At 35.1% G+C, this 18394-nt stretch overlaps 1 protein-coding gene across 11 annotated transcripts in view; it reads left to right on the top strand.

The window, feature by feature from the left end:
* Window positions 1–7551: 7551 nt before the first annotated feature.
* Window positions 7552–18394, top strand: part of LOC130054696 (coiled-coil domain-containing protein 9-like) — a 52568-nt gene continuing 41725 nt past the window's right edge. For 9 of the 11 annotated variants that reach the window (XM_056165219.1, XM_056165218.1, XM_056165216.1 and 6 more), the window contains exon 1: window positions 7552–7642. The gene's annotated coding sequence lies outside the window, so the exon portion shown is untranslated. Of the gene's footprint in view, window positions 7643–13917; window positions 14723–18394 lie in introns of those variants that run through there. The other 2 variants (XM_056165217.1, XM_056165209.1) reach the window with 1 other exon arrangement.

Genomic DNA, 18394 nt, shown 5'->3' with positions numbered 1-18394 from the left:
TGTGCAACTAAAAGAAAAAGGGAGCATAAGTGTGAACAGGACGAGTGTCGTCAGACTCCATCCTAACTTGTATATTCCATCAAAAGCTGGCGGTCGTGCATTGGGAAGGATAGTCTCGAAAATTCGTTTTTACAAAGACGTAGGAATTTCAACTTTCGAAAAACTTTTCTTAATTTGTGTAGCTCCTGTTTTGAACTATTGTAGTGAAGTATGGGGTCTCCGAAACTACCATTGAGATGGTTCAGAATCGCGCACTTCGTCATTATCAGATTCATTTCTTGACCTGCACTATGTACAAATGTACATGGCGAATTCGGATGGAAGACACTGTATAAACTACGATACTGGAATTGTCTACTATCAATGGACAACATTACTAAACATGTGTAAATCAATATAATAAGTCTAACTGGACATCACAAATGAAGTCATTATTTGAAATTTGAAATTCTGCAGGAAATATATACATGTAATAGGATACTATTGTGTGACACTGGTGATTTGAGAACAATTAAGTTGCTTCATAATTATAAGAATGATCAAGGTCACAATGTCAAAATGTTTGGTACCATCTAAAGGTTTTGTCACAAAGAATACAATTATGAAAATCTGTCATTTACCATTCAAATGTTATGGCCAAAGTTAAACATTTTGCGGACTGACAAACAAACCAACAGAGTAAACACGATTGTGGGATCATACACAAGGGCGGATCCAGGAATTGCGGTTAAGCGGGGAGGGCACAAGTTTATAAGGCAGGGGGTCTGGGGCGGCCTTGAGCTCTTGGATTTTACAAATTTTATAGAGCTTGAAATATGTCTCCTAAGTAGTTACTTTTACTATTTTCTGTAATTTATGATAAAGTCAAATTAATAAAATGACGCAAATTTTAAGGGTTTTGTGGAAACAATGCAAGTTCTCCCAATAAAAGTAATTAAAAATCAAAACATTCTGCCATTTATTTCTCCGAGAGTGGAAGAAATTATTGCTTCTTTTATCGTTTACATTTTTCTAAACAAAATACTACGATTTACCTTAATTTTGATTATTTTAGGGGGGGGGGGGGCGCCGGTTGCTCCCCCTTAAATCCGCCACTGATACACTCTCATGATCTTAAAATTTCAAACTGTTGAATAATTTTTTTGAATTAATTATCACTTCTCTAACTGTCTTGTATAAATAGTATCTCATTTTGTACCAGAATCAATGTTTACGATCTTCTCACTTTCATCGATTTTTCGTCCAAAATAAGGTATTGCGTCCCATAAAAAACATTCATTCATTTGAAATTTTGGTATGAATAAAGTAGTTTGTGAATGTTAACACCGTTCCCGATAATTATAGCAATCGTGTTTCATTTATTTCTCTCATGTGTTAAGATAAATGATAATTCCCAGTTTTCGGTGATTTTTTAAAAATCAGAATGTACGTTTTTGCCCCAAAATACACGTTTCCCCTTTGTTTTGTGCTCTCAAATTTTTATGTACGCTAGAGCATCCCTTGACTCACCGTTTGAAAACAAAAACATCTTTGTTGCAATTAGTTTGAGGTTACGCTATACTTTTGGCTAGAATGACTTGACTACTCTGACATGCCTCCCCAAAAATGAGAATTCCGGAAAGAGAGCTAATAGGCGTAATCTCATACAATCTGATGTCACTAACAAATCTGCGTTGAACAAGACCTAACAACCCCATGATCAGCAGAATGACCCTGCAACAAAAGGCAAAATGATTTATTGCCCGACATCTCTCTCTCTCTCTCTCTCTCTCTCTCTCTCTCTCTCTCTCCCCCGGAGGAGGACTTGACGAAAAATATTCATATAGACAACAATGGCACCACCACCAAAAAAAAAAAGCAACAAATATAGCTCTTTCTGTAACACTTGTTACACCCCAAATCTTCGCCAGATTTGGGGTTTTTAATGTAACACCCAAAATAGTCGTCCGTCCCAAATCGTCGCCGGCGACGATTTGGGCGTAACCTCACACCCCAAATTGTCGCCCCCTTTGCTGCAACTATTTGGAAACATCATTCATATACAAACTGGCCCCGTTTGTTAACTCCTCCTCTTTCTTCTTCTTCTGTGGTCCTATGACCTCAAATGGTTCTCTGGATCTTTTAAGCATGCCATTTTAATCTTCTACTTCGTCTTCTACTTGTTCCGTTGTGTAATTTTTTTTAAAGATTTATTATGATCACAGTATTTGGTATTGTTGTTTTGGTTGGTAGTGTTTTGTTTGTTTTTTTTACTATTGAAAGAATTGTTGTTGCTGTTGTTGGTGGTGGTGTAATGGTTGTCTATGTGAATTTTTTTCGTCCAGTCCTCCAAAGAGAAAGGGAAAGAGGGATGTGTCCGACAATAAATTGTTTTGCCTTTTGTTGTAGGGTCATTCTGCTGATCATGGGGTCGTTTGGTCTTGTGGACCGCAGATTATTTTATATTACGCCTGTTAGCCGCCGTTTGGACACTCGTGAAAACTTTGAGAAATACCCACCCTTCCTCTTTATTTCTCAATATTTTTGTGTAACTCGTTGCTCTCTCTCTCTCTCTCTCTCTCTCTCTCTCAATACATAAATGAACAAACAAATAAATGAAACCTATGTGCGTAGTCCCATATAATCAATCGGTTTACAAACACCAGAGTGACAGTCGAAAATAGTTCGCTATGATTACAGCTCACAGTGCTTTGAGCTAGCGATCAAGAGATTTCATGTTACGGGAAGCACATGCCAGGAACACATGAAAGCCACATATCAGTTCACAAACACCAGAGATATTGCAGAGTTGTTGAAAATTGTCCACAGCTCGCGGCGCTTTCAGCTCTCATTCCTGAATTCTCATTTTTTGGGATGCATGCCAGAATGTCATTTGTAATCTATATGCAAAATTGCAGCCCAATACGTCGACAAACACCAGAAATATGGGTGCGGACATACAGACAAACAGACCAAGTGAAACCTATTTACCCCCCCCCCCCTATAAGAGGGGGTGCAATAAAATAGCTTCTGTGTAATCTATCCTTAAAAAAATCCATAAAATATTAGCGGGCGACGATTTAGGACGGGCGACGATTTGGGGTGTACTAATATATAGTACACCCCAAATCGATAGTGCAATATTGTCCCAAATCGTCGCCGGCGACGATTTGGAATGGGGCGACGATTTGGGGTGTAACACTTTCAATATTAACAACACCACTACCAAACAAAACAACGATGATAAATACTGTGATCATAATAAATCTTTTCTTTAAAAAAATATACAACAGAACAAGTAAAAGTCGATAGAAGATTAGAATGTCTTGCTTATTAGGTCCAGAGAACCTTTTGCTGTTAAAGCTGGACCACAAAAGAAGAAGAAGAGGAGGAGAGGAGAAGAAGTCAACAAACAGGACCAGTTTGTATGTAAACGATGTTTCTAAATACATGTAGTTGCAGCAAGGGGGACGACAATTTGGGGTGTGAGGTTATGCCCAAATCGTCGACGATTTGGGACGGGCGACGATTTGGGGTGTAACAGGTAACCCCTGCATAAACACTGTGTGACGTGAGGAGGATAGGTGAGGCACGAGCTATCGATGTTTTAAATATCTGTAATTGAGAAAAAGTCTTAATTCCTGTAAACAAAATATTCACATAAATAGTTTGTTTACAGGAAGACAATTATTATTATTATTATCGATATTTAAAACATCGTGAGGTGTATGGAGCGCCAAATTAACATAAACTCAAATAATTGAAGATATCTTCAATTATTTGAAGATATCATCAATTCAATTATTGCTCTCTTTAATTGAATTAATGCGCGCATTAAATCAATTATTGTTCTCATCAAATGAATTAATGAGCGCTTCAATTCAATTATTGCTCTCATCAATTGAATTAATGCGAGCATCAATTGAATTAATGAGAGCAATAATTGATTTAATGCGCGCATTAATTCAATTATTGCTCTCTTCAATTCAATTGATGAGAGCATCAATTGAATTAATGAGAGCAATAATAGATTTGATGCGTGCATTAATTCAATTATTGCTCTCTTCAATTCAATTGATGAGAGCATCAATTTAGTAGAAATATTGCTCGCAATAATTGATTTAGAGCTCGGTATAAATAATTTGATGATCTCTTTAATTCAATTGAAGATATCTTTAATTATTTACAATGCTTTTGTATAAGGAATTAATGCGCGCATCAATTCTTTTAAAGAGAGCAACAATTCATTTAAAGAGATCATTAATTCTATTGTGGATATGTTGAATTGAAGATATCTTTAATTATTTAGTTGCTCTCTCTAAAAGAATTATTGCTCTCTTCAAATGAATTAAAGATATCATTAATTCAATTGAAGAGAGCAATAATTGAATTAATGCGCGCATTAAATCCATCATTGCTCTCATCAAATGAATTAATGCGCGCATCAATTCAATTATTGCTCTCATCAATTGATTTAATGCGCGCATTATATCAATTATTGCTCTCTTTAATTGAATTGTAGCGCGCATCAATTCAATTGTTGATATCATTAATTCATTTGAAGAGATCATTAATTCAATTAAAGCGCGCATCAATTCAGCAGAAGAATTAATGCTATCATCAATTCATTTAATGCGCGCAATAATTCAGAATTGAAGATATCATTAATTATTTGAAGAGATCTTTAATTCAATTGTTGCGCGCATCAAATGAATTAATGATATCTTCAAATAATTGAAGATATCTTCAATTATTTGAGTTTATGTTAATTTGGCGCTCCATAGAGGTGAGATGTAGTACATGTGCTTTCACTTGACATGAATAATTCAAAATTACTAGTACATAAAACGATTTATAAAGAAATGATTGCAATGACCATTTGTTTTTAAAACCATGTTGATGATCTTCCACAAAGTCGCATAATTTAGCAACATTTGATCGCAAACATCGTTTGATTATGATTATTCTTTGTACTCACCCCCTCCTCTCACGCTCTGACTCGCCTATCATATATAAGTATTCTAACCTTCCTGCTTTAGACATAAAACGTTCAGAACTGGATCCTGCGTGTACATATCTAATATACTTACATGCTGTATTCAGTACTTGATGATTTTGAACAGTGGAATGTGATACTACAAGTACATGTCTGCGCTTTGTACACATTTCCTTAGCTTTACACTTGTAGGCTGTCTTGGTTACTGGGAGTACAAGACCAACAGTCTGGTACAATAGATTTACTACCAGACTGTTAACAGACACTGTCCCTTTGTGCCCCCTGTAATCAAGTAAACAATTCACGCCTTCTTTAACACTTCTACAATTGATCCTACATGCACATGTGTTTTATACTTGCATACTGTTCTTACTGAAATATAATTATACCGATTTGATTACAATTGCAATTTTATATGTATTCACACAACACTATCATTATCTGCTATCCCAGAAACTGATGTGTGAAGCAGTTGGGTTATTGTATTTATCATGTTGTTAATTTAAATCTTAAAGCTGTATGGTCCGAATTACAATATTTGTTTCCATCTCGTAAAAACGCTATTAAATCATCGCACGTATGTAGTTATGAGACTGTACGACATATCATAAATTATTTCACCTGTTTTAACCCAAATAATTGATTTTAAATCGATGTTTACAAATAACCGCGTCACTCTGCCATTTCAAGTGACAGTCACGTGACCAGTTCAAACTTTCAGATCATCGGTGGTCTTATCTGTGTCAAGCTGTGTATTTTGTTATAACAGTACCGTACCATAAGTTTAATAGAAATAAAAATATAAAATACCTCTTAGTAATTCGTTGTTTTACGCTCTTTCAGCCTTAAAATTAGACAGTTGCGAATGAGTTAATACATCCATGTAGAGATTCCCCTGACGCGCGTGGGTCTATTTATAGACGTCTATTATGGGATGATTTATATATGTAGCCACTATATTTACTTTCTAAATAATATTCGCACTGTTTTCTTTTACATGCAGATGTTTTCAAGCATGTAATTAAGGGAAAGTTAATAACTTTATAAAGTAATTCATCTGCTTTAAAGTAATTATGTACAAAAATAATACATGAACATCGGGTCATACAGCTTTAATTGTCTGTAATCAGTATTTCATATATAATTATAGATATGTGCAGTGCAGAAGTGTGAACTCTGTCAGTATTACCAGTGTAGTACTTCTAAATGATTGTTATTTATTTTCATTGTTATAATTAATTGCCTGTTAACATGTACATGCCCCCCCCCCCCCCGAGGGCCCTTGATTGGTGAATAAACTAATATATATATATATATATATATATATATATATATATATATATAGAGTAATGCTACCACAGACACCTAAAGCATGGACACTATTACCCCACCCCTCTTCTGATTTCTTTTTTACGGCGATAATTTCTCCAAATACATGGGTGGATTCGCTATCTATCACATCCCATAATACAGTGTGTAACTTAATACCGGTATAAGGTTAATCTCTAAAGTATACAAAATAAAATACAGTTTGTAACTTAATACCGGTATAATGTCAATCACTAAAGTATAAAAAATAAAATACAATGTGTAACTTAATACCGGTAGAAGGCTAATCTCTAAAGTATACAAAAAGCGTGAAACGATCAATAAATCGACATCTCGGAGAAATCATCGCACCCCCTACAAAAAATTCAGAAGAGGGAGGGGGTATTAGTGTCCTCATGTGCCTATGATGATACAAGTTACGTAATTATGGCCGACTTCAATTCGCTTGCCGAGTCGCCGGGTACAAATAGTACTTACCAAATGTACTTTATAGGTTTTATGAATTTAAGCCTGCCTCATGCATCGCAAGCCAAGTGTTCAATTCGCTTACTGCCATTTCTGCCTAAGCAAGATACATGTACATGTACTATACTTTTGCTAAGGCTCACTTCGTTGGCCAGCTTGATTGATATTCTGTAGTCCTTCTATCACAGGCGGATCCAGGAATTGCGGTTAGGGGGCGCAACTTTATGCGGCAGGGGGTCTGGGACCACCCCAGTGGCCTGGGTCCAGGGCAAAGCCTATGAAGCTCCCGGATTTTACAGATTTTATAGGACTTGAAATGTGTCTCCTATTAATAATTTTTACTATTTTATGTCAGGTGAAATTAATAAAATGACGCATTTTAAGGGTTTTTGGAAAAATGAAAGTTCTCCCAATAAAAGTAATTCAATATAAATCAAAACATTTGTCATTTATTTCTCGGAGAGTGAAAGAAAATATTGCTTCTTTTAACGTTTACATTTTTCTAAACAAGAGACCACGATGTACCTTAGATTTGAAAATTTTAGGCGGGGGAGGGGGGGGGGCTGGGCTCGGTACGACCCCTTTAAATCCGCCACTGTCTATGCCTTGGAGATCGTAGCTGTAGACCGTAATGAATATGCGATAGTCCCCTTGCTTAATCCCCTCATCCCTCACATTTCCCTGAATTTCATCCCAGACACGAATATGAGAGAGAGAGAGAGACACACAGAGAGAGAGAGAGAGAGAGAGAGAGAGAGAGAGAGAGAGCTTGAGCTTGTAAACTCGTCTATATTTGGTGTAGGAGCTCTTCAGTATAGGAGGTAAAATTTGTAGGAGTGCTAAAGCTGTTGGGAACGGCAGGATATTTTTTTCGTAAGTTTGTTTAGAACTGTTAGATTTTGAATCACATCAGTTAACAATATTTTCTTAATAATTCATTAATGCATTTTGATACTGTTGATTGATACTAGTTTGAATCAGTCTCTAAAAAAGAGAGATATCTAAAACATGTGAGGCACCAAGGAGGGGAAATTCATGTCACGAATTCTCATAAAAAATGCAAATTTGTACACTCTTACACCAAAGATAACACGTATCTGTAACAAAATATCTTTAAAATATAAAAATATTGTCAAAGTAAATAGGTGCATTAAAAGTTTAACCGATAGTATCGTGGCATGAAATGAGTATCAAAGATAAACACAAGACTTTAAGTAGCACTAAGCCTTCATCTTGCGAAAGTTATGCAGAATTTTCGTTTCTTTGTGCACTCACCATTGCTCATTATGCACAGGGTTTCCAAAACGCATCAGTCTTCCCAGCAATAGCGATGAAATTTTGAGATGTCTTTTGGAAGTCCCCATTCCCTCAAGCGATATAGTCTAGCTGCCCTATATGACTAAACAATATTTAGTTGTATTCATGAGTATTCTGTCTGATGGGCCTCTGTCATCAGCACAACTGTATGAGCAATGCATATTTGCTTGTCAGTTTCATTTTAGAAATTTCTATGAGTATGTTCAAATGTCGTATACACCTGTACACAGTATGGTTTTTTTATTTTCCTGCATCCGATTTATATAGAAACAAATGCTTTACTTCATGCAGCAAGTAAAATTTACAGTAATAGATCAAATGTTGATTGTCATTACATGTCGAGTAAGAGGACATGAATTTGTCACTTGAGGATGCAGGAACCAGTGCGTATTGGTGTATCATTTGGATTGAGGTGTTACATACACACGCAATTGTCACAGAATGTTTTGACAAATTTGGGGCCCAAAATGGCCTTGCACATAAAAATCAGCCAGTCTTGATGCCACATAGATGCTATACTCTTAAGATCTTGGACACATGATCAATTGAAATTTGTAATTTTCAACATATAGGTTATGATAAATGATGAATATATACATATTAAGAAAGTAATGTACATTGTCATTATAGTATTCGAGGTGCTTAATCATAGTTCCTTGTCATTATAGTATTCGAGGTGCTTAATCATAGTTCATTGTCATTATAGTATTCGAGGTGCTTAAACATAGTTCACTGTCATTATAGTATCCGAGGTGCTTAAACATAGTTCATTGTCATTATAGTATCCGAGGTGCTTAAACATGGTTCATTGTCATTATAGTATTCGAGGTGCTTAAACATAGTTCATTGTCATTATAGTATTCGAGGTGCTTAAACATAGTTTGACCATTGTCATTATAGTATTCGAGGTGCTTAAACATGGCTCATTGTCATTATAGTATTCGAGGTGCTTAAACATAGTTTGATCATTGTCATTATAGTATTCGAGGTGCTTAAACATAGTTCATTGTCATTATAGTATTCGAGGTGCTTAATCATAGTTCATTGTCATTATAGTATTCGAGGTGCTTAATTTTAGTTCATTGTCATTATAGTATTCGAGGTGCTTAAACATAGTTCACTGTCATTATAGTATTCGAGGTGCTTAAACATGGTTCATTGTCATTATAGTATTCGAGGTGCTTAAACATGGTTCATTGTCATTATAGTATTCGAGGTGCTTAAACATAATTCATTGTCATTATAGTATTCGAGGTGCTTAAACATAGTTTGATCATTGTCATTATAGTATTCGAAGTGCTTAAACATAGTTCATTGTCATTATAGTATTCGAGGTGCTTAAACATAGTTCATTGTCATTATAGTATTCGAGGTGCTTAAACATAGTTCATTGTCATTATAGTATTCGAGGTGCTTAAACATGGTTTATTGTCATCAAATTTCTAAGAACCTCTCTTTGTATTTATTAAGAAGAATAACTTTTATGATGAGGAGGGACATGAAAGTTAATTTCCAAGGGACACTTTAATAAATCTTGGTTATTGTATTTGTTTATTTCTGTGATAAATCTACTGGCTTAAAGATCTACATTGTGAAGAAGTGTAAAATGTACCTGGCACAAGATACATGTACACATGTACATCCATACAGGACATAGGATAGCACGTGTCTACTCAGACTGATTTATTACTGACCACCACAGCCCTCAATGGAAGAAAAAGATATCAACAGGGAATGAAATGTACATCTACTTGATGGATAATTACATGATGTCCTTTTCGTGTCTCTGTGATATATACATACATTCTTAATGGCAACAACAAGGAAAAAATGGCCTACAGGTAGAAAATCCTAGTGTACATGTGTAATTTCATTCAAAGTTTAGTTATAAAACTCTTGAACCTTATCAATGTAACAACACTGTCCATCAACACACACTCCATGTATCTCTGTAATCAGTTCCTTTTATGATATTTCATGGAGGCTTTAGCTGTTTTTGGTAGTTGTAACTGACAGATATTGAACAATTCAATGTCTTGAAAATTATAGAATATGTTACAATTACTTTCTTTCATTACCCATTACAGCATGGTATGTTATATACCCCTGTTAATGAACATGACCCTGTCCAATGACTCATTTTTAGATGTTGTAGTGTCAAATTTACTTTAGATCTTTAATTATTCAGCAAATTTGTTGTTGTACATACATGTATCAGACAGTCTTCTCTTGGAAATTAAAATTCAGGTGACCAGATGATTACATGTATTTTCATTGTATCTCATGTTCAAAATAAATGAAATTGATCTCTTTCATCGAATTTATTTTTGGGGAAATATTGATGTCAATCATTCCTAATTTATTAAACATATATAATATATAATTAACCAGGAACAAGTTAGTTACATTTTTATTGATTTGCGAATTATTCAATATTGTACATGAGTTCCTCCTACCTAAAATCTAACTCCAAAAAACCCCCACAAACACAGCTTGTAAAGTGGATAGCAGGATGTGTGTGATGTTTATAATAATTGTGTACAGGTGTTAGAAAAAAATGTGTACATGCAAAAAACATACTTTCATTGTATAGAAAAATGATACCTATGTCCAGTCGTATTATAACATTGCAATGAAAATTTTGATCTGGCCACCATTGTTACACAAAATTTTCAGTTACGAAAAATTAAAAATTTCTGTGTGAACACTAGCTAGGCTTTGTCGAGCTGAGCGAGCGAGTTCATGCAGAGCGAACAAGAAATCCACCAGAAACAGCGACACCTTTTGGAGAAGCTTTTGAACACAACTGTGCAGGATGTTTAACTGTATAGGTAGTTAGGTACTTATTTCAATGGTCCAAACATATATGCATTTATTACTTAAACCTATCCAGCTAAAAAAAATTATGTCAAGTGATATTTTATGGAGGTAGGATTGTTCAATCAAAAGGTTCCAAATCTGCACAATTTTAGTACAAACTAATTTTCTGTTTTATCCAATATGTCATCCATATTTATACCTTTAGATGTATAGTACATAGTACTTTAGTAGTGACTTGGAACTAATTCAAATGTTGTAAATTCAATAGTTACTGTAGGACATGTGCAATGTTTCTGCCATTTTCTCCGAATTTTTTTCTATCTCCAAAGATATGAACTTGAAGAAATAAAACTGATCACCAACACATCATGCACACATGCACTGGGAATTTTATTTGGATGACCGATTTCGACTTTATAGGTCCATGTCCCCTTCAAAGGGGAGATAATCACAAAAATGCAAAAATAGGGTGGGGTCATTTAAAAATTTTCTTCTCAAGAACCACTAAGCCAGAAAAGCTGAGATTTACGTGAAAGCTTCCTGACATAGTGCAGACTCAAGTTTGTTAAACTCATGGTCCCCCGGGGGTAGGATGGGGCCACAATAGGGGATCAAATTTTACATAGAAATATAAAGGAAAAATCTTTCAAAATCTTCTTCTCACGAACCATTAAGCCAGAAAAGCTGAGATTTACATGAAAGCTTTCTGACATAGTGCAGATTCAAGTTTGTTAAAATCATGGCCCCTGGGGGTAAGTTGAGGCAACAATAGGGGATCAAAGTTTTACATACAATTATACAGGGAAAATCTTTAAAAATCTTCTTTTCAAGAACCACTAAGCCAGAAAACCTGATATTTCCATGAAAGCTTCCTGACATAGTGCAGATTCACTTTTGTTAAAATCATGTCCCCCAGGGATATGATGGGGCCACAATAGGGGATCAAAGTTTTACATACAATATAGGGAAAATCTTTAAAAATCTTCTTCTCAAAAACTACTTGGTCAGGAAAGCTGAAATTTACACGAAGGCTGGACATAGTGCAGATTCAAGTTTGTTATACTCATGACCTCTGAGGGTAGGATGGGGCCACAATAGGGGATCAAAGTTTTACATAACTAACAAATAGAAAAAAAAATATATAAAATTTTTCTCCTGAAGAACCATTGGGCCAGAGATGTTTACATTTGCACGAAAGCTTCCTGACATAGTGCAGATTCAAGTTTGTAAATATCATGGTTCCCAGGGGTAAGATGTAGCCAAAGTAGGGGGTCAAAACTTTACATACAAATATATAGGGAAAATCATTAAAAATCTTCTGAAAAATCACTGGGCTAGAAAAGTTTATGATTACATGAAAGCTTCCTCAGACATAGTGCAGATTCAAGTTTGTAAAAATCATTGTCCCCGGGAGTAGGTTGGGGCCACAATAGGTATCAAAGTTTTACATGTGAATATATAGGAAAAATCTTTAGATATGAGCCAAGGTGACTCAGGTGAGCAATGTGCCCCATGGGTGTCTTGTTTTTGTATGCAGATGTATATTGATGAGTTACAGATCGAGTTTGAGTTTGGTCCTGTTTGTTGATTTTGCTGGAGTTGTGCCCCTTTAATGTAGAAAAATTAATGTATTATATATATGTTATGGCTGTTAAAAACATAAAGGATTGTTGTTGAGTTCTTCATTGTACTAAATGTGTGTAACATACAATCTGAATACCACATTCAATGCTATACTTTGATAGATTACCTACATTTGACTTTACTTTCGTGTCGATCGACACATCTAGTTTGAAGATGTTGTTTAAGGGATTACTGTTTAGGTTGTTTGGTACATGTGAGGTGATTAACTGTAATGGAAAATGTGTTAATTTGCGTAATAACTTTGCCGTTCTGCAGTACGTGTTTTAAATTGGTTTAAAACTTGGTACCTTGTAGACCACGGGTCTATGCCAAAACAAGATGACATTAGACCTCATCGAATTGGCATAGACCGCACATTGAAAAAAAATGATCACCAAAAAAAACCCCCAAAAAACAATGTCATTTACTTCTAATGTACATATTTTCTTTCCATAACAATTAATATCCTCCTTTCCAGTGATTCCGAAGGTCCGTCGGACATTGGCAAATGTTAAGCTTCCTGATAGAGTGTAAATTCAAGTTTGTCAAAAATATGGCCCCCAAGGGTAGGATGGGGCCACAATAGGGGATTAATTTGCATATAAAATTTAGGTCTGGTAAAATGTGATTTGGTCCAGTAATATCTCAACCATTACTGGTCCAAATGTCCAGTAAGTACCAGAAGACCTTGGGAAGCACTGCCTTTTCTCATTACATTATCAGACGTCGACTAACCATGTAGGGGTCCTTTAAGATAACTTTACTGCTTTAAATCTAGAAAATCAGCATTAGACAATTTGATCTATCTCAATTACAATTGACATAGACTCGGTCTATGGTTAATTTCGAACACTGATTCTGCATAAATGACCATGATTTCCGTTATTATAGATAATCACCTCACCCATCCAACAAAGCAGCCAGTGATTCCGTATGTTTATATTTGAAATAAAAATGAAAATGTCATATATCCGGAATATGTACCGCCTCATAGAAATTGAAATACACATGACTTTCCATATTCACTGTCCACTGACTTTTCATTTGCATGCAAGTGAGAAATTTACATCCAGTGAGTTGAAAGTTATACATATTTGGGAGGGGGGATTAACACATAGGAGCACAAAGTAAACAGTTGGAAATGTATATATGTATTTATGGTATATGCCTGCAGACTTTACCAGGTCCAGTCCAAAGACTATTTCTACCTACGTAGCTATTAATAGCTACCTAGGTATTTAAATCTACTTAAAGTAGCTAACTACTTTTACCTACTTTTACCTGTTTTGGAAATATAAATAAATAATAATTAAGGCTCATCATTTAAACAGGTCAGTCGTTTTATGTATCATGTTATGCATGTGCACGCCAAAATTCGGATTGTGAATTTAAATACTTTACAAGGATGGAGAATGCAGAGATTAATGCGTGAAAATTCGCCCATGATCCTAAGCTCCTAGAAAATGTAACTGGGTGCTGTTATTGATGCAAATTTGAAAGATTAGAAAGCAATCAATTTTGTCCAATATTTTTGTGGTATTCATCATCAGTGTAAGTGAATCAAGAAATTTGGTACACACCATATTGCGCCATTCCTGCATTTGGCCATGAAATGCAATTAAAGGAAAAAGTAGGTAAAAATAGCTACCTGGAGTAGGTTTAAGTACCTACGTAGCTATAAGTAGCTACGTAGGTAGAAATAGTCTTTGGACTGGACCTGTTTACATGTAGATCCAACATGCTGAACAAGATTAATGGAATTATATGAATTAAGTGATATCTGTCTGCAGTTGGGAGTAGAACACATCAGTGTTTTGAAATTAAGATCTTGTTTACCCCTTAGATTCCCCAACATACTTGGAGATGTTTAAATACATAAATGACAGGACAGGCTTTGACTGAATGCCAGCTAGGTGACTGTCTCACACCTAGGGCACCAGGAGCACAAGGACATTCTCACACACACATACACAAAACACGTGTATGTGGACACGTGCATATTTAATTGTTGATAATGCATCAGATGCCTTTCTGCAGTAATCCACAGTTACATCTGTTGTGTTAGATTTGTTGTGTGTATGCAAGGGTAACATTTGCAACTCATTTATACACCTAACCTCACAGGCTGGCAGCTCCCTCCTTGAAAACCTGATGATAGGAAAATAGTTTCTTGTGTATTACAAAGAGAACATGGTAGGTGCATGATCTTATTGGAGGAGATCAAAACGTTTCCCCTCTATCATTTTGATGTCAATAAATAAGAAACATTCACAATGACTCAATCAAGTGCAGCAAACCAAGCAAGATAAGTTGTGAATAAATGGAATTATCTTTTTGATTAGCTAGTGTAAACATTTATATTTAATTATAAGCCTTAATTAGTTGAAACTGCATGTTAATCTTTTGATTTTAAATCCTATCCAACTTAAACAACTATAATTCTGGAGAAAAATGACTTGAAGCAGCAAAGACATTCAGTGGCGGATCCAGGATTTCCAAAAAAAGGGAGCCTGCATATTAACTAAATTACTCAGCCATTTTGGGTGCAAAATCTGGACTTTACTCGCATTATTTTAGTAAATTTGTTGCAAAAAAGGGGCCGGGTCCGGGCCCCTTTTAAATTGGCCACTGACATTGTATATGGATATAATTTGCTATTATTAGATTTGCTCAAGTCTCTATGTTGTTTATATAATTTTATTACTTTATCATTTCGTTCAAATTTTTCTGTGTTTCAGATTAGTCTAAATTGGCATTAATTATTAAAAAGTATTAAAGAGAGCAATGATTATTAAACATGGAGACTTGAGCAAGTCTATGCTATTATATATGACTGTTTTTATTATGACCTTTAGTTTTAACTGTTATGCAGCTGGGAGGTCTTGAAATGAATTCATGATAAATATTTGTGGAAATGTTCATCCCAGTTGCTATGGTTTGTTATACAATTGTTTTATGTACAATTTTGCTGACATGAAGTATTTGAGTTTTAATGTATCAGGTTTTGCTATAACCTTACCTCCTATAGCTTTGCTTTTATTGTCATTTTAATATTATTTGTCAGATGGGAAGCCATATACATAAACTATTTATGACTACATGTACATTTGAAAATTGAAATTGTTCGTCCTTGATTTCATATTGTAGTCAACCAGGTGTGCCATTTTTAGGGTGAAAGATAATGATTGATGTTAGTAGATTGATGTCAATAGATTGATAACAAAGACTGGTATTTCAGGTATGCTTAGTGGGTCTGAGGCAACTTAACATTTATTATCCTGCCCACCAGTGTCGTTACAAAAGGATCACACACGTATACATTTGACACCATTATATTGTCAGTGGTTAACCAAATGTTGTGGATGTCACAGACAGGTTAATGAAATTTGTTTTAATTGCCTCCTAATAGAATGATGCTGTACCATGGGGGCTGTTACGTCTTATCATTACGTCTTATCATTGCTCTAGCTAGCTATTATACCATATATAACTTTATCATTAATAGCCAGACGTAGGCAGTTGTTGTTCTACTTTGACCACAAAGCACTTATTCTAAAAGGTCTAAGATATATGGAGAACCTCTGCCTTTCAATTGGTGACGTTCTATTATGAATTCTGTCAAAGATTATGCCACATGATGGGCTAAATTATATGAAATAGAACTTGATACATTGTCAGAATGGATTAAAAGTATAAGAGGAATATTAAAATCCCACATTTATAGACATATTAAAACAAAAGTACGTACCTGTCTATCCTTCTTTGTTTAGTAATCTATAAGTGATAAAAGGATTAGATAGTTTACATGAGGAATATGTTTTGATTCCAGCTGACAAAGCTTGTAACATCATATTGTCTTTGTAAGGCTCATAATTACAACTGTATTATAAACGAACTTGGCATTTAAACTCCACTTTTGGTAATCATACTTATACTCCAGCAGTCTTTTCAAAAGATGAAATTCTTCATAAGCATGCTTTACTTTTAGACACATTTAATATCCCAGTCAATGGGTCCAATGAATATGAGTTACCGTACCTATACTGGATTCCTATACTACATAAAACCCCTTGCAAACAAAGATACATTGCTGGATCCAGTAAGTGCTCTACCAAGCCCTATCTTTGCTCCTTACGAAAATATGAACAGCTGGGAAGTAGAAACTTCAAACTTACTGTGCGACTTCATATGCCAGAAGTGATGTAAATCAAATGTGGATTCTATAAAACTCTAAGGAACTTTTAGCTAACTTGAAATCTCAAAACTTTCCTCAGATCAACAACATCAAAAGTCAAAATCTAGGACTTCAACACTTTACATTGACCTTAATTTGCTCACGATAAATTAAAGACTACACTTTTTGACATCATAGACAGTTGCTTCTTTAACAACAATGGAAAACAGAAATATTCATTCTAGTGATCAGTCATCCAAAAACTTACTTTGTGAAACACCATTCTGATTCTACAGACAAGTATTCTGAAGTTGAAATAAAAAATATGCTAGAGTTCCTCATTGACAATATCTTCATGGTCTTTGGTGATCAGATCTTCCAACAGTGTTGGAATTCCCATGGGCACGAATTGTGCTCCTTTGTTAGCGGACCTGTTTTTATTAGCTCACCTGAGCTGAAAGCTCAAGTGAGCTTTTCTGATTGCCTGTTGTCCGTCTGTAAACTTTTTACATTTTCGACTTCTTCTCCAGAACCACTGGACCAATTTCAACCAAACTTGGCCAAAAGCATCCTTGGGTAAAGGGCTTTCAAGTTTATTCAAATGTCCCTTTCAAAGGGGAGATTATCACAAATATGCAAAAATAGGGTGGGGTCATTTAAAAATATTCTTCTGAAGAACCACTGGGCCAGAAAAGCTGAGATTCACATGAAAGTTTACTGACATAATACAGATTCAAGTTTGTTCAAATCATGGCTCCCCGGGGGTATGATGGGCCACAATAGGGGATAAAAGTTTTACATACAAATATATAGGAAAAATCTTTAAAAATCTTCTTCTCAAGAACCACTGAGCCAGAAAAGCTGAGATTTACATGAAAGCTTTCTGACATATAGTGCAGATTCAAGTGTGTTCAAATCATGACCCGCGGGGGTAGGATGGGGCCACAAGGGGGGATCAAAGTTTTACATACAAATACATATATATGGAAAATCTTTTAAAATCTTCTTCTCAAGAACCCGCCGGAATGAGCCAGAAGAGCTGATATTTACATGAAAGCTTTCTGACACAGTGCTGATTCATTGAGTTTGTTCAAACCGTATGCCCCGGGATTTTGAGGTTGCATCATTCTTTGATATACAATAAAATGTAGTCCACGGCGGTACATGCATCACTAAAACATGTAAATCCTAAAGAGTGATAACTTAATGTGTCTATAACCTGATAAACAAAACTTGATAAGATATGAATATGAAATAACAAGACAAAAACAACCATAGTTAATTGAAATAAATTAATTCAAAAAGAATTTATAATTTCTCATATTGTACATCATTCTTCAAACTCTGTAAATTCATAAATAAATTTAAGTAAACCAAATTATTATTGCTCTCCAAAGTTGATAGCTAGACCATGAAGTGTTGTCCACTCAACCCTAATTAATTTGCTTATCAGACATCATACTTGTGGTACATGTACATATGCACTGGTTCCCACAAAGAAGTTGATATCCCTGATTCATTTTTAGGTCACAAAGGTCAAGGGTTAAATTGGACATGATAATTTTAATTAAAATCTATATTAATTTAATGTCTGACCAGTAACTTGAGAACCCTTTGCTTGACATACATCAACCTTGGTACACATGCAGGTACACAGGCCTCGATCAGTTCTTTCTCTCACAGAATGGACA

Source organism: Ostrea edulis, chromosome 5 (assembly GCF_947568905.1).
Source record: "Ostrea edulis chromosome 5, xbOstEdul1.1, whole genome shotgun sequence".
NCBI lineage: Eukaryota > Metazoa > Mollusca > Bivalvia > Ostreida > Ostreidae > Ostrea > Ostrea edulis.
The sequence above is the reverse complement of the archived record's forward strand: the minus strand, read 5'-3'. Positions and strand labels throughout refer to the sequence as shown.